Consider the following 16,802-nt stretch of genomic DNA (forward strand, 5'->3'; position numbering starts at 1 on the left):
ACCTGAGCCGCCCCTACATACCCCCCCCCGCCGCCCGCCCCCGCGCTTATCTCATCCCCGCGCCCCCCTTCCTCCCGCGGGCAGCGCTCGGCGGAGCGACGCCGGGCCGCCCCCTCCACCTCCACCTCCTCCTCCTCCTCCTCCTCCTCTTCCTCCTCCCCCCGTTCCCGGGTCGCGGGCGAGGAGGGAAGCGCGGCGCGAGGGGAGGAAGGGAGGGGAAAGGGGCCGAGCCGCTCCCCGCGATGCGCCACAACCCGCCCGCCGCCGCTGCCGCCGCCGCTGCCGCCGCCGCGCCCCGAGCCCGTGAGCGCGCCCGGCCCGCCCCGCGCCGGGTCCGGAGCGAGGGGCGGGAGCGGCAGCGCCCGGCCGTGCGCGGTAAACAACGGGGCGGGGCCGGGGTGGGGCCGGGGCGGGGCCGGGGCGGGGCCGGGGCGGGGCCGGGGCGGGGCCGGCAGCGCGCCCCACACAGCTGGGGTGGGGCCGGGGATGGGGCGGGGCTTACAGCGGAGGGCGGGGCCAGGGAGCCGTGAGGGCGCGGGCCGGGCCGGGCCGCCATTTCCCGCCTCGGGCTGCGCGGGAAAAAGGAAATCAGGGCGTCGGAGTTGTTGAGGTGGGAGAAGAGCTGTGGGATCGGCGCCGCGGTGTCAGCCGCTGAGTGCCACGTGAGGGCTTTCCTCAAGCACCTCCCGGGACGGTGATCCCGCCACCTCACCGCCGCGTCCTATTTCTAATCTCTAATGTCTAATCAGCTTTTCTGTGAAGGAATTGTTGCTAATGTCCAAGCGAAACCTCCCCTGGCACAATATGAGGCTGTTCCCTCTCCTCCTGTTCCCTGGGAGCAGAGCCTGACGCCCCCGGCTGTCCCCTCCTGTCAGGAGTTGTGCAGAGCCACAAGGTCCCCCCTGATCCCCCCTTTTTTTCCAGGCTGAGCCCCTTTCCAGCCCCTCAGCCACTCCTGGTGCTCCAGCACCTTCCCAGCTCTATTCCCTTCTCTGGATCTGAATGTTAATGGATACATGGACAGGTGTTAACCATCTGATTAGAAGAGGTGTGAAGTATTTTTACAGGTGGCTGTAAGGTGTCCTTTTCAAAAGCAAGCGTGCAACTCAAATCACAGAACCAGTCCATTTGGAAGTGACCACGGTGGGTCATCTGGTCCCATGTCCCTGCTCCAGCAGAGAGGACCCCAGCAGGGCCATCCCAGAGCACTGGATTGTGTCCAGATGGTTCTGGAATATCCCCAGTACGGCAGACTCCACAGCCTCTCTGGACAATCCCCAGAGCTCGGTCACTGCACAAGAAGAAGTTCTGCCTCATGTCCAGGGGGAACTTCCTGGGATCGTTCCTGCCCGTTCCTCCTGTGCCATTGCTGGAGCCCTCAGAGCAGGGCCTGGTCCCTGCAGATGCTGACAGACATTGGTGAGGGCCCCTCTCAGTGCATCCTCACAAGGCTGACCAGCCCCAGCTCCCTCCGCTTTTCCTCAAAAAAGAGTCCATTAATCTTCCTTGTAGCCTCTGCTGGACCCACCCGGGGGTTCCATGCCCCTCTTGTACTGCAGAGGTACGGATGGCAGGCTTGGCTGCTTCTCTCACAGCAAATACCCTCTTTTTCCTAAAAGGCATGTCCGGCTCTCCAGGAATTCCCAGCACTGCTGGTTGCTGGTGCATGAGGATATAAATTATGGTGTACCTGTCCTGCTCCCACCCTCCTCAGTACCTGCCTTTACCCCCTTTATCCCCTTGGTGGGGAAGGTACATGGGGAAACCCACCCCGCTCTTTTGTGGGGCTGCCAGAGTGTAAAACTAAGAGAAAACCTTTTTAATAGCATGGTGGTGTATTTAACATAAATAAAGAATTTATTTGCCTCCTAGGGAAAAAAAAAAACAAACCAAAGAACTAATGTATATTCAAGCCTCTATTGTAACCTTGCTACACTACAGATAGATATAATTTTATAATTAATTAAATAAATGGGGAAAATCCTTCTGTAGCCGGCATAGACCCAGGCAACATGAATTTTAGTAATATTGGTTACAATTATCTTCTTTTTGCACTAAAACAGGAAAGCACTGAGCATTTGCATTAACAAAATATTTATCAATTTATCTGTGAACAGTTTTACCTAACAGTAACAAAACCATGGCATTGACTCCCCATTGCTGGGAGTGTCCAAGGCCAGGCTGGACGGGGCTTGGAGTAACCTGGGATAGTGGAAGGTGTCCTGCCCATGGCAGGGGGTTGGAACTGGGTGATCTTTAAGGTCCCTTCCAACCCCAGCCATTCTGGGATTCTGTGATTCCTTTCAGCTGCCAAGCTGAGTTGCAGAAATGACCATTTTGTTTAATTCCAGCAATTTAAGCAGCTGTTTTTGTTGTAGCTCTTCCTGGCTGTGAAAGAAGGCTGTGGGCCCAGCCTCGAGGAATTTCTGCTCTGCAGCAGTGCCACATCCAGTTTCTGGAGAAAATGACTTAACAGCTCGGGGGCCTTGTTTCATTCCTGCAGTGAACAGATTTAAACATTTTGCTGCGAGCCTTCAAATCACTGCGTTCTTTTTTCAATGTAGAAGAAGTCATTCCAAATCTACCTGTGCTTTCTGTCTCCAAAACTAACACTCCCTACAGAGCAGTACAGGCAGAGATACCTGTATTGCTGGTTTCTGGGACTTGTATTTTAGGTTTTCCTGTCCTACTCTTATGACAAACACTTGCACGGGGAGTGAGCGCCATGCCACTGCTTGCATTGCATCCAGCTGTGCAAGTTCCAACCTGCTCCTTGGCTTTGGCTTCTCCAGACAAGAGTGTTGCAGTTACAAACAGTCCCTCACAGGCTGGATCAGGCACAGGGGGACAGGAGTTGGTACATGTTGGCTGGTGGAATTAGCCCTGCTGCCTGTGAAGGCTGGGAGCTGCTGCTCCTGAGCTATTATGCAGCTTTATCACGGCTCTGGTTATGTTGTAACCCTGCAAGTGCTTGATCTTTTACCCGCCCAGGCACTGCAGGCATTTTTAATTATCTGAGGGTTAATTTGCATAGGAGCTTTTGCTGAAACAATAAATTCATACCTCTGTTATTATCAGGTATGAGTTTCTGTATCAATATTTATATTTGGGTAAAACCAAAGAAGCTTCCTGCTACCATTAAGACAAAAGAATTGCTTCAGAGCAAGTTCAGGAGTCAGCCAGCACTAAGAACACCTTCCAATTCTTTGCAGGGAAAGGGAAATTGTAATGTGTGGTGGGAGAACAAGGGTTCCAATGTCTCTTTCCTACACAGGGATGAAGAGACAGAAACATCTTGTCTGATGAAAAGCACGTTTTGCAAGGCTTGACAAATACAACGTTCACCTCGAGCCAATGTGGTCTGTGCGATTTTAGTGGTGGTAAGATTGTTTCTGCAGCTCATGTGGTAAAACTCCAGTCCAACAGCTCACTGTGTGTTAATCTTCATCAGAAATTTGGTATTTGCTTCGGTTTAGAGGGGGAACTGCTGTTTGTGGTGATATAAAAGGGGGAAGTAGGGTGAGAGGATGTGCCAGGAGGGGCTGTCTCCCCGTGCTTGTCCCTTTGCTGCTGCCATGCAGCTCCCTCACCCCTCCAGCCTAAGGTGGAGAGCAAAAAAACGAGATACTGACAGCACACAAGGAGCTGTAGAAAGTCCATGCTCTTGCAGGGCAGCGAGAAGCAGAATTGAAGCAGAGTGGAAGCTGTTCTTGTCCTGGCAGCGCTGCTGTAACCTCAGAAACAGGTCCCTTCCCCTGGCCATGGGATCAGCCTCTCCCACTCCCACCGCTCCAGTTCCTGTGCCAGTTATGAGATAGATGTTACAGAATCAAGAGCAATCCATATTGTATCCTTTCTGGTTTTACTTTAGGAACACTCTGAAGTGTGTACAGTATCTTCTATCTATGTTTCTTTGTGTGCTACATGAGCTAAATCCTAAATAATCCCATGGAACAAGGGAATGGTTTCATCTCCCTGTCACAGATCAGAGGTGGAGGTACAGACAAAGCAATACTTAGCAGGGAATTGCAGCACCAGCTAATGGGAGATCCAGGTTTTCATCATGACTTCTGACATTTGTCCTTGCTACTAAAATGTGTCCCTCTCTCAATGCCACAGGATGTTTTATAATGGGGGATGTTTTTAGCAGAACTGTTCTACATTAAAAGGAAGCATTTATTTTCATTGGTATCAGCTCTGTGAAGTCTTGACCCTGGGCCCACAATGGGAGTTTTATCCTTGACTTTAATGGGAGAACAATCAAGGTCTCATGATATTACGTCCTAAAGAAAGGAAAATACTGTAGTTTGTATCAATAAGATAAATGTCTCATACTTAGTGTAAGCGGCTATATTCTTGCAATAAATGGTTTATTAGATTGATTAAATGTCTTAACTTCACCTCAGCTATTAATCACTTTTGGCAGCTGTTTACTGCTTTGTGTACTTTGAAGTAATGGACATTATTCCTTAATTATCTCATTGCAGCTCAGTCATTGTTTCCTAAATAGTGCCATTAGAATGGTAAATTGCAACAGTAAAACAGTGTCAATAGGAAGTTATGAAGTTCCCATTTTATGATGCATTCATAAAGTTAACTCAATCTACTCAAAATGTGGCTGCGATTTCCACCCAGTGACCTATTTGCTATGACAGAAGAGATTCTGATGAGAAAACAGTTGAGCTTTAAGTGTGCTGGGACCCTGCTTTTACCCAAGTAAAACACAGCATATTCCCTGTTGGAATATATGTGCATATCAGAATGTATTAAACTAGTGCTTGTTTGATCACTTTTGGTTTCACTGAGTGCTGTGAATTCTGAGGATTTCATGCCTTTGAATACAATGCATTTATTCCTGTGGAAAAAAACCTGAGAAAACTCCAAGCAGTGCTGTCATTTAGGTGTTACTATTGTCATTCCACAGAAGGATAAGAGAGAACCAAATCAATCAGAAGAAAGGGCTGCTTTTAGTTTTATCTCCAGATCTGGCAGCAAGTCATAACGTAGCAGTTGTACAACAATTTCCATTCTGAGTCCCTTTTTCAGTCAACTGTAACTGTCCTGAACTTTAATGTTATGAGTTGTCTGTTTCAGGCTGAGTTGTTTGGGTGGAATCAGTATTACTGTCAATCTGAGAAAGAGTCATGAAACTGGCTTTCAAGTACTGTAACAGAAATTGTCTCTCTTCTTTCTCCCTAATAAAGGTTTTTAGGGAAAAAATAACATTGGGAATTATGAGTTCTTGTGTCTTTTTTATTCTCCTGGGATTTTTACTGTGCACATGATAGAAAATGTAGTTCCTTACCTTGGGCTAAATTAGTGCTGAAGACAAGGTGAATAGGTTTTTTACTAACATTAACAATTTATGTTTAACCCCAAATTTCCGTAGACTCCTAATCCAGAAGCTTTGATTAAGGAACCCAACTAGAATGAAGCCTGACTGTGCCAGATGTCAGACGCCCCCCAGGAGAAACGATGCCTGAAAAGTGTTCGAGCCAGAGGGAAGCAAACATGTAATTAAAATGCCTGGCTGTAATTTTGGTTCTGGGTTGAATTCAGCTGGTGACCCACAGCTGGAAGGCTGTAAGGGCTCATCACCAGGTGACCTACAAGTGACATATCCAGTTCTACCTAACTGCAAATGCTACACCTTTGCAAGGCAGCCTGCTTTTTTTTATTTTTATTTTTTTTTTGGCAAGCAACCAAATCATCTTCCAGCCTTGTCAAAGGCTAGTGAAGAGTCCCATTCATCTGCTCATTGCATCTTCTAGTTCATCTGGTCAAGTTTAAACTGTCTCCTGCTGCCCTAAGGTGCTCCTCACCCTTCTAGAGCTGGAGGGGAGCTGCTGCCGGGATTCAGCTAGCAGAAACATTTGTAACAAAGCTCTCTCTCAGTGAAACCCAGGTGACTGAAGGCATCAGGTTGTGTTCTTTAGCCCAAATAATTTGTCCTAGAGTAGATCAGAGATTACTCTGAATCTTTCAAACTCCAGAAGCAATAGCACAGGGCCAAAACCCAACCATTTAGGAGACAACAGCAACTTCAAGAAGTGCAACTACTAATTTATCTGCAGCCTTAGACCATATTAATGCTACAGAGAGGTGGTGGATGCCCCATCCCTGGAAACATTCAAGGTCTGGTTGGATGGGGCTCTGAGCAACCTGATCTGGTTGAAGATGCCCCTGCCCATGGCAGAGGGGTTGGACTAGGTGACTTTTCAAGGTCTTTTCCAGCCAGAACCTTTCCACGATTCTACAACCATTTGATGTTGGTGAGAGATGAGAGGTGGAACATGTCAACAGTAGCAGGGCTTCACTTTTGATTGTTCTGCTGTTTCACTTGAGCACAAGAGTGGGACAGGATAAAAGGTGGCTTTGCCCTTATCTGGTTACCTATTGTGAGCACTCTGTTCTCCAGTATTCTGCTGCAGCATTCCTGCTGTAGAGGCTTGGTTTGCATTTCAGTTTCGCTGGTTGTCAGAGAGTTTATCTGTGAAACAGATATAACAACAGCTAATCTCATGTTATGGTTCCGTGGCTGTTTATGACTCCTATTAATAGCAAAAGCCTGAGAGTGGATTTTATAAGGCACTGGGGTAACCAGTTACTGCACATTCCCCTGAGGCTACATAGCATCAAGTGTAGCAGCTTGTCCTTTCCTGACTAGGTCATGCTCATCTTAACTTTGGCATTCCCTATCTTTTGGGGATTTGACTTCGTGCATGCTCTTGGTAATTCTTTCTGAGACATGATTAGGAAACAATTGATTTTGCTCTATGATTTATGCTTACAAAGATTCCAGCTGATTTAAAGGAGGCTCTGTAATTAGGCTCTACCTTGTGTACCAGCTCCAGTGAGGATCTCACAGCACTTAAAAGGGATTGACTGGACTTTCACTGGAGGAAAATAGGATGGGTCCATGATGCTTTGGTAAGTCTTAGAGGTTAATATTTTTAAATGCTTCTAAATGTTCATCATTCTCATTCCAGCTGCTGGTACCCATTTTTAAAAGCGTGTGTTTTATCCCCCAAATGTGGGAAATGTTCTTGTAATACCTGATTCAGTGAGGCACTGACCATTGTCACATATAAAACAGGACAACAAACACCTTCTTACTGATAGATGCAGATGGGGCTGCTGAGTTAATGAGAGCACTGGTTGATACATGCCACGTTAGTGACACAGTTGTGGTTTCCCATGAGGCACAGCAAACACGGGAAGGTATTTGTCTACCAATTCTGGGGGAACCAGCTGATGAGCTGTGAGAAAGTCCTGGCTTTGTGGAGGATGAAACAGGATAAGAAAGTCATGACAAAGGCCTGAAACAGCCCTCGGCAAGGACTTCAGGTCATCTTGGCACACGGGAGCAGTAATTTATTCCAGGAGTCACTGCTGAAATCATTAGTGTGAGCTATGGAATAAAGCAATAGCATGAATAAAGGCAGTAGAATCTGGCCTAATTGAGAAACAGAAAAGGAGGAGTGAGGAACACGAAAGGTCTTGTAAGTGCAATGTCCTGTCATCTGAGTCAACTGATAGTCATGGTAAGTAGCCATCTAATTTATTTTTTAAAGGACTCCTCACAGGAAAAACCTGCTGACTGTTGGAAAAATAAAGTCAAAACGATTAAGAATTGCAATGAGAAATTCTAGTCACTGCCTAATTCTCTGCCTTTCATTTCAAATTGCATAAATGGTAACTTAGCTTTTGGCCTCATGCCTAGAGAAGCACCTGAGAACACATCATTGCATCATCATCAAGAGTCCATTGGCCTTTTTAAATTATGGGCCGGCTGTGGAAAGTGAAGTGGCTTGGTTGGTTAAGGCTGATACTAGACCCTACTAGCAGTGAGTGACTACCAGAAAAAATGCTGGCATGGAAACCACAGGCACTCTTTGAAGCCTTTGGAGCTATGACGCTTCCACTCGCACCATTCGTCTAATTGAAATTTCATTCACATGGCTGCTAGTGGAACCTGAGAGTGTCAGGAATGTGAAAGAGCATTTTTCATGATGTGGTGTGGTCTGTGTGGCTGGAAGTAGAGAAATCAGAGTCAAAGTGGGGAGGTTTGAGTGAAGGAAAGAGGACAGATCTATGAAAGGCGTCTGTGAATTCTGTACACAAGCTATGAGGGGAAAGTGTGGATGGAGGAAATGGTAAGGCAGAGGAAAGGAAAATGGACCACAGAAAAAGGAGGAAATAGGAAATCCTTGAAGAAAAACTCCTAAAGTATCTTGACATTTCAATCCTAGTGTCTTTCCCCTCAGAATTTCAAATGTAGGGTGGTCTTCAGCAGCCGGTTGCTGGAGAGCTGCAAAGAAACCTGGTGACCTTTGTTGGGAAAAGGCGCTTTAGATATTGGAAAAGCAGAGATGATTTAAAGGAGTTCTGTGGCTGTCCTTGGAAATAGTATATTTGTCTTCTCCAATTGTCTCTTTTACTGCCAGTGTAATGAAAAGGAATCCAGTTCTGAATGCACCAAGGGCTCCATATAACTTTGCTTTCCTGAATAGGTAAAGCAACACAGGTGCTGCTTCTTGACTGGTTTCTGGAGATTCCCAAAGCCAGAGGCACTGGCCACCCACCAGTAGTTGGGAGCAATATCTTCCACTTTTCACTGTAGAATTTGTGTTCCAGTAAAAAGACCATGAAAAAATGTTCCCTGATAAATATCTACAAATAACAGAAGTGTCTAAGCCTCAGGAAGAAGCCCTTATGTAGGGTGACCAGGATGAAATTGAGCTTAATAAAAATATATGATTGTGAGATCAAGATAATTCAGTAATCCTGCCAAAACTAGTCTCATTGTGCTGGGTTCTGTACAAAAAGTAGTGGGAAGTGACCCACAGCATAAAGATCTACAGTTTTAAGTGTCAAAGGAAATATAATTTCCTGTGGAAAACTGAAGCATAGAAAGAGTAATTCGACTGCAATTACACAGGGAATTTCTAGCAGGGTTGAGACTACCCAGGCTTCTCCCTCTCCTGTCTGAAGCTCAGGCTACCCTTTAAGAGCTTGAAAACCAACCTGGTAAAGACACAGGAAGGGCTGTGGTGTGTACCCCTCCTGGAAGACAGGCAGTGTCCATCATTCCTGGTCGTGTCCCCCATCCATCAGGAAGAGAAGCCCTGTGTGGATCAGCGGGACGTGGGAGCTCAGCGCTGTGAGCAGACACAAAGGGCTCACGGAGCGTGCACGATGGCCTCATGCAGCCCCAGAGCAATCGTTTGTTAGGAAGGTGCCAAGTGTGAAAACGTAACCCATGCTGGGTCAGTGGGTCAGTGGGAAGCCTCCGCTTGTTTATTTTTGGATTTGCCATGCCAGCAGGATCCCGCTGAACTGGGATTCTCACAGAAGCCATTCCCAACCTAAAGCCTGTCCCAAGCCACCAACTTCATGAGTGCCAGAGCTGTCAAGCACAGCAAAGACGTGGCTGGAGTGGAAGCAAAGAGGTGCAGCACTCTCAGATGAAGATGTGTGGGCAGCAGGCCTGTCACAGCAACAGAGTGCTGAGTGCTCCAGAGACTGATATGCCCTGTTAATTCAATTAATTGCTTCTTCAGCGTGGTTGAGAGATCAGCCTGTGAAGTACAAATATCTCAAGCCAAACATTTTTTTCCTTGTCTGCTGTGGGTAGAGTGTTCTACACATGGCTGTCTGTAAAGTGTTCAGCTGCAGCACCTGCATTTTGATGTTCCCAGGTGATTTTCTCCAGGCTTCACAGGACAGCTATCCTACATTTCACTTCCCCTTGGGTCAGTAAATGAAATATTTTCCTTGCATACTTGTGTTATGTTCAGTTGGGGATATATTTGAGTACAAGTCAAACTGGTGTTTAGAGACTGTGATAAAGCTGGAAAGCAGCATGGCAGTGTGTTGGTCCAAGCATCCCTTGCAAGGCTTTGCCCCTGGCCAGTCATGCAGAAGCTCCATGCAGCAGGAACATTCTCCAACCCATTTGCATGCAGGAAGGGCTTTGAACAGCCTGAATTTTCCCCTTTGCTGAAGGCCCTGTGCAAGATCCACACACTGTTTAGGTTCTTTATGCATTAGCTTTTACCTGAATAGTTAAATAATTAAGACAGTCCACTGGCCAATATACTGATAAATGAATTACTTGGGTTTCCATTGGCTGCTATTTATGTGACCATGTGGTTTATTGTTTGCAAGTTTTTAAACAACTCCAGCTACAAGTGGGACTGGTAGAGTCATGGAGGGATGGTACTTTTTGAGAGAGTTGGGTTTTGACCTGGTGGGGAACCCCGAGCTATCTCCCTGAGGAGGGTTTTGTGGCTCAGCGGTTGGGTTTTATTTGCAGGGTGCCTGGGCCTGAGACAAAACCAACAAGCCGCTCTTAGGACACCTGCTTGACCTATACTGCTTTGATTTAAGGAAATTAAACTCTACCCCATAGAGAAAGAGCTGGAATCCTGCTGCTTTTGGGAATGTTATTTCAATGTACTTGTTCAGTGAGTTGGCCTGGTAGTTTACAATTCAGAAACCCCGGAGCACTTGTGAATTGTGAGGGAAGTACACTATTCATTATCTGCTGTCAGGCATTCATCATGCCAGCGTAAGCTTCAATCCTCTCATCAGGATGCAGAACATTACTTATGACCAGTCACAGGCCATGAATAATGGCTTAACGAAATGAACAGTTCTCCAGCAATTCAGACCCAGGTTTGTTAATCAAAACTATTCAGAGCCAGATTCTGGCACCCCCTCAAACACTCTGAATAACACCTACCCCCAATGCACCCTCTTTGGTTTTAATTGTATTTATAGTTTTTATAGTTTAGCAATTTTTTTTTTTTTTTTTTTTAAAATCTGGTTGACCTCACCCAACAGGCTTAGAGAAAAAGCTGAAGTTTGCCTGCACCAAAATAAGTACTTCTTGTCTCATTTTGCATTAGCACTTGCTGTAGAAAACCACTTTGGCAGTGATGATGAAGCTGCATGTCTTTTCCAGATGGGATTTCCATGCTGGTCAGCAGCTAAGCGCTGCCTAAAGCTAAGTACTGACTTAAACATATCTTCTATTCTTTATGTGGGGAAAGTAAGACAAGTGACATGTTCTTTATGGGACCTCATGCACAGCAGTAAAATGGCATGGCCATATTCATCCATGTGTAGGATTAGGCCGTGTTCTGGTTGGTGTTTCACATCAACAGCAGCTCTCTCTTGTATATTGCCAAACACACTTCAGGCTGCTGGAAAGTGGAATATAGCAGTGTATTTGCAACCCAGTCCCCAAGTATTCCTCTACGAATTCTCAAAACAGCTGGTAGCTCAAACTCTCTTCCCCAGTCGTAGGAGGCGTCTTAATTTTTTTGGTATTCTGAGCTGTGCCAAGGAAGCTGGTACTTCATTTCCAGAACCAGGGATTGATTAAGTTGGAACATTTTTTTACATGGGCAGATAGTGATGGGGCAAGGGAAAGCGATTTTCAACTCAAAGAGAACAGGTTTGGATTAAATATTAGGAAGAAATTCCTTCCTGTGAGGATGGTGAGGCCCTGGCACAGGTTGCCCCTGAAGTTGTGGACTCCCTATTGCAGGAAGCATTTGAGGCCAGGTTGGACTGGTCTTGTGGAAGGTGTCCCTACCCATGGCAGGAGGTTGGAATGAGATGGTCTTTAAGATCCCTCCCCACCCAAACCATTCTATGATTCCATAACTATGATTTCATTAATGGACAGCTTTCTGGGCAGTTGATGTAAGGTAAAGCCATGGAAATATTCAGCTGAGTTTTGTATATCTGATAATGTCTTAGCATTGCAAATCACAACCTTGGCTGTCACTGCACGTATCAGGTTAAGACCCCAGGAGTGGCTCCCCAGTGCTGTTTTGGGGTATGAGACTACCAGCACACGTGGAGGTGAAATGATATGTCCAGGATCCTCAATGCATTCCTACTCTTCTAATATTCTTGGGATGAATCTCCCCATGAGACCCTCAGGGATGTAGTTACCAACTGCCATTGTGGTCAGACTCTTCTATGTGTTTGAACAAAGTTCTTTATTTTATTTTACATATTCATTTTTGAAATGGTTTCCAGGGCATAATCTTCCATAACCAGTTCTTCTTCCTGAGGATCATATTTTGGGAAACAGCCCCAGCAGTTTCACCCCTGGAATGTATTTTCCTATATGATTAAATGTTGGTCCCTTTGTGTGGGTGAATCAGGGTTCAGAATGAGGAAGAAAAAACCCTCTGGATCCATGTCAGAGGATCTCTCTATCGGCAATGTCTGGTGCAGGGGAGGCAGAGTTTGCTCTGGGTATTTTTTTTTTCCACCAGATTACATTTTGATGCACTAGCTGCAAGGAGTGGGAAGGGAAGAAGCAGGGAAAAGAGGGAGAAAAAAGGCTCTCATCCAGAGAAAAACCAGGAGTGCTTATTTCTCCCTCTCCCTCCTCTGCCTTGCATTCACTGCCGTCAACTCTTCATCATCTCTTTCTGCCCCCAGGGGTATAAATGTAGGCATCTGTGGGGGAATAACCCAATACAGGGTTTTGTCTCCTCTTGGAAGTTTTTCAGCAAATTTTAATTTTGGCCATTTCTTTTCTTCAGGCATTGTATGTTCTTTATTTGAGAAAACACAGGAAAAATGCAACCCAAACAACATTTCAGTTTCTCCAGCAAAGTTTCTATTTTGATTTATTGAAAACTTGTCCAACCAGTTATTTATATTTTATCTGTGAAAGACTCAAAAAATTTCATCTGAAACACATTTCCATGGAAACGTCCATCTTTGATGAGATGTCTTTCCTCAGATGTTTCAGCTGAAGAATTTTGTCAGTTCTGGCAGAAAAAAAAAAGAAAAAAAGAGTGGGGGACAGAACAAAGACCAAGCTCCCAGGAAAACATGCAATGCTTCAAGTTAATGGGCTAAAATGTCAGCTGGTAAACTGCCATAAAGCCAGAGAAGTCAACCAGTCGACCCGAGTCAATGGAGCTATGCTAATTTACACAGAGGATGTGGCCTTAGATTTTAATAGAACCAGCCAAGCAAGCTGTTTCTCCACTTACCCATCCTCCTCCCCTTTTAATAAGCTCTCAGTCATACTCAGCCTATCCTTTAATAATTCACCCTTCTCTCTTCATGATCCCTCTTCCCTCTCTGGAGATAATGGGATGGGATTTTCTGCTTGCAGCCCTCACAGAAATATCGTAGACAGGTTAAACTCTGCACAGCTGGCTACTGGCTTCTAACATATCCCTCGTGCCTCTTCCTGGACTCTGATATCCATCTTCTCTTTGGTCTTTGCTTAGCCAGTGCCAGCTGACTCCAGTGCAATTTGCCATATATTACGACGCAGCGCATCGTGCTGTAATCTATGGATCCCGGGATATTGAGGTATTAAGCTCACAGAGCAATCAATTACTTTAATGGGACTTGTGTGTGTCTGGCCACCACTCTGGAAAACAGATCTATGACATAGCTCCAGGACACAATCCAGCCTCTGGACCAAGAGGCTCCTCTACTGCAGAAGATTTTCTAGCTCGGGGCCAAACACAATCGGCAAGACGCACATTATGTTTTTTTTTTTTTTCTGTTGTTGTTCTGTGTAAATACAGTATGAATGACCGTGTGAAACTGCTCCATCCTGTGTAACATGTAGCCGTATGAAATAAATACTCCATGATCACCAGTTACAGAGTTGCAAATTTCTTATCCTGTTTCCTTAAATTTTTAAGACCCACCAGAGTATTTTTCTTAAACTAGTTCTAGTTTCTAGTTTTCCCTCTTTACTGCTTTGGTTAAATACAACAGAGAAGTGTTGATGCAGAAAGACTCCCTTGCAGACCTTAAAAGGCTCAAGCATATTCGAAGATCCTCATTAAAAAAGGAGTGACACCTGATTGTCTCCCATAGAAGTAAATAGTTCTGAGTCCCCAGAGGATGTGAGCCCTTATTTTCAGTGAAATATTTCAAATGCTTCAGTTATTTGTACCTGCTCTTGTTCACGTGGAGGTGTGACGATACCATGCAGAGTCTGAGATGTGTTCTGTGTTGATTTCTCAGACACCCAGAGCACGGAGCAGACCTTTTGCACACCTTTTCCCAGAGTAGCTGAGATGATGTTTGACTGCTCCAGGTACAGAGCTGTAACTGCATCTTCCAGAGAAATAAAAAGTAATGTGTGAGAATGGTTCCCTTACTGAAGCCCTGTGGACTTTGCGTTGATTAAATCAGCGTTTTGGAACGAGAGAAGTGTGATTGATGTCATTTGAATTTCAGCTCAGCATCTTGATTGGCATTTTTGTGTAATGACTTTTCCTTATTTGTTGAATTTAATTGATGGTTGTTGCATTTATTTCCAAAGAACGTTGCTTTAATTAAGAAAAAAATCTCTGCTCTACAGAAATTAATATTCCCCATCTACATGGCACAAAAGGGTGTGTGGCGAACATAGAGAATAATTAGTAGCTGTAGAAGGAGAACTTATGAGAAGATGATTATGAATATGTAATAGAGGAAATAGACTACAAGGAAATTAAACCAATAAATTTATGAGTGAATAATTGACCTCTGAGTAAATATGAGCATTCTCTCCACAGCCACTTGACGTGTTGTTAACCACTCAGTATGTCAGAACATTAACCACCCTTTTAACCAACCAGTTCTTTGCTGTTGGCAACGACTTGCTCTCTGGAGTTGCCTTCCTGTCTTGCAGGGTGATGTGTGCACAATGCCATAAACACACGTGCTGCCAAAGCTTTGGGGTGGGTGGGAGAAAGGTCATGATCTGTTACCCACGTGTAAATCCACCCTTAGCCAAAGGAAATGTTTGCAGGGAATAATTAAATCTGCTGCAAGATTACGCTGTTCAAAATGAGAGCAAAATTTTATCAACCGCCACCAAATGAAGTTAGGTCTTTCCACTGTTAGGGCATCAGCTCAAAGCTGAGGTTTTCAGATCTGATGGGGAAGTTTCTAAAGTTGATTTTCAAAATTTTCAGGATTTCCATTTTCCCTTAGATGTGGTGAGAAATTAGGAATCGTGACTTCAAAAAGTGTAGGCTAGAGATGTCATCCTGTTCCCAGGAAAATCCCAGTGTCCTCCAAATGAGAGGCCTGACAGATGTGAACAGATGCATTGGCCAGGAAAATGAGCCTGATGGTGTTTGTATTTGAGAGGAAGTTTGGACACTCACAGAGCATCCGCGAGTAAGGGCTCACAGATGGAAAACCTGTTGTGTGTGAGTTGTGTGATGTAGTAAGTGGTGCCACAACTCCCTGAAGAAAGACTAGCTTTGAGGATTCAGAAATCATAATGATAAAAGATAAGATGATGACATTTGTTTGTTGAGGAACTTTTGTATTAGAATAGTCCCTGGGGAATGGGGTGTAATGGATGTATATTGAAGATAAAGACTCTTTTCAATCCAGAGAGATAAGCTATTCCATCTGGTTAGGGACCAAATAAATTGTGAAATTACTGCCAGTTTTACACCAAATAAATTGATAACAAAGATGTCATACCAGTGGAGCTTTGAATTTCCTCCTCCTTCCTATTAGCTGGTTAGTGCACCAAAAGTTTTTTTATACCCTAGACTAGAGGGCAAGTAGTAATCTAAAAAATTTAATGATCAACTACAATATGTGACTGATTGAATCAGGAGGGTAGTGTGAAAGATGAGGTTCACTTGCTGGCCTTGGCCTCTCTGTTTGGCAAAGAGAGATAAGAAGACAAAGCTCAGTTTTATCAGAAGTTAACAAATTACTAAGTAGATGAGAATTTCAAATCAGCTCTTTATTTTCTGTGATCCAAGTAATTAATGGACTGTGTTTGGATGTGGTAAAAGACCAAATATAATAAACTGGTTATCAGCCCATCCATCTTTGCTGGAACCTGGAGTGGTGTTGGGACGTGCTATCTGTATCAGGGAAGAACCTTTGGGTTGGGAGGGAGGTGGGCGCTGAGCTCTTTCTCCTGCTTGGAAAGCCCCCATCTCCAAAGCTGTAGTCTATGTGAGCCCACACTCACAGTCCCAAGTCCCACCCTTGTCTGTCCTGCTGAAAGTCAGCAAATGTGGGGAGCTCAGTTTATGAGCTGAATGAATATAAGAATGAAATCAGAAGCTTATCCCAAAGGAAAGAGGTGGATGATATTCTTCTCTTCAGCACAGCCTTCACCAGCAGTAAACACTTTCTTTCTGTGGAAAGAACAACTCTTAAAATAAAAGTAAGAAATCCAGGAAAAAAAAGAGATCCAGTATGGTTTTCCATTACACACTGATGGGAAGATTTTAAAGTATACATCTACAATAGTGAAATAGTTTTGAGCCCCTAGAATATGCTTTCTGTTGTTAGAATTATCCCTGGCACAACTTTTGGCCCAGGTCACCTAGACCTGTCCCAAACAGTCTCCAGCTGGTGTTTGGAAGTTCACATGGTTGAGGGATCTTTCCCTATAGGCAGTCTGGATGGAGCCATCCTTTTCTGGAGGCTGAAGGACTCTGACACAGCTGGACTGTGGCAGTTGGCTTCTGGACCATAAAATGTCCCCTGGTCGAATTTAGTCCACTCCAAGAGGAAGCCAAAACAGACATTCAGGGGAGATCCTTCCACAGCTTCTTCTCCAGCTAAGAACAGCTGGGATAAGATGTAAGAGGGAGAGGGAAGGTGAGAGATTTCTTACACAAATAATCCACATTAAAAATGACAAGACTGTTTGGAAGATCTGACACCACTTGATTTGAAATTTGGTACTTTCTGGAGCATTCTGCTTTTTTTTAGAGTGTTTGTGGAAAATATAAGGCATGATGGAGAGTTGGGATACAGGAATTGAGGGT

This window comes from Anomalospiza imberbis, chromosome 1 (assembly GCF_031753505.1).
Source record: "Anomalospiza imberbis isolate Cuckoo-Finch-1a 21T00152 chromosome 1, ASM3175350v1, whole genome shotgun sequence".
Classification (NCBI taxonomy): Eukaryota; Metazoa; Chordata; class Aves; order Passeriformes; family Viduidae; genus Anomalospiza; species Anomalospiza imberbis.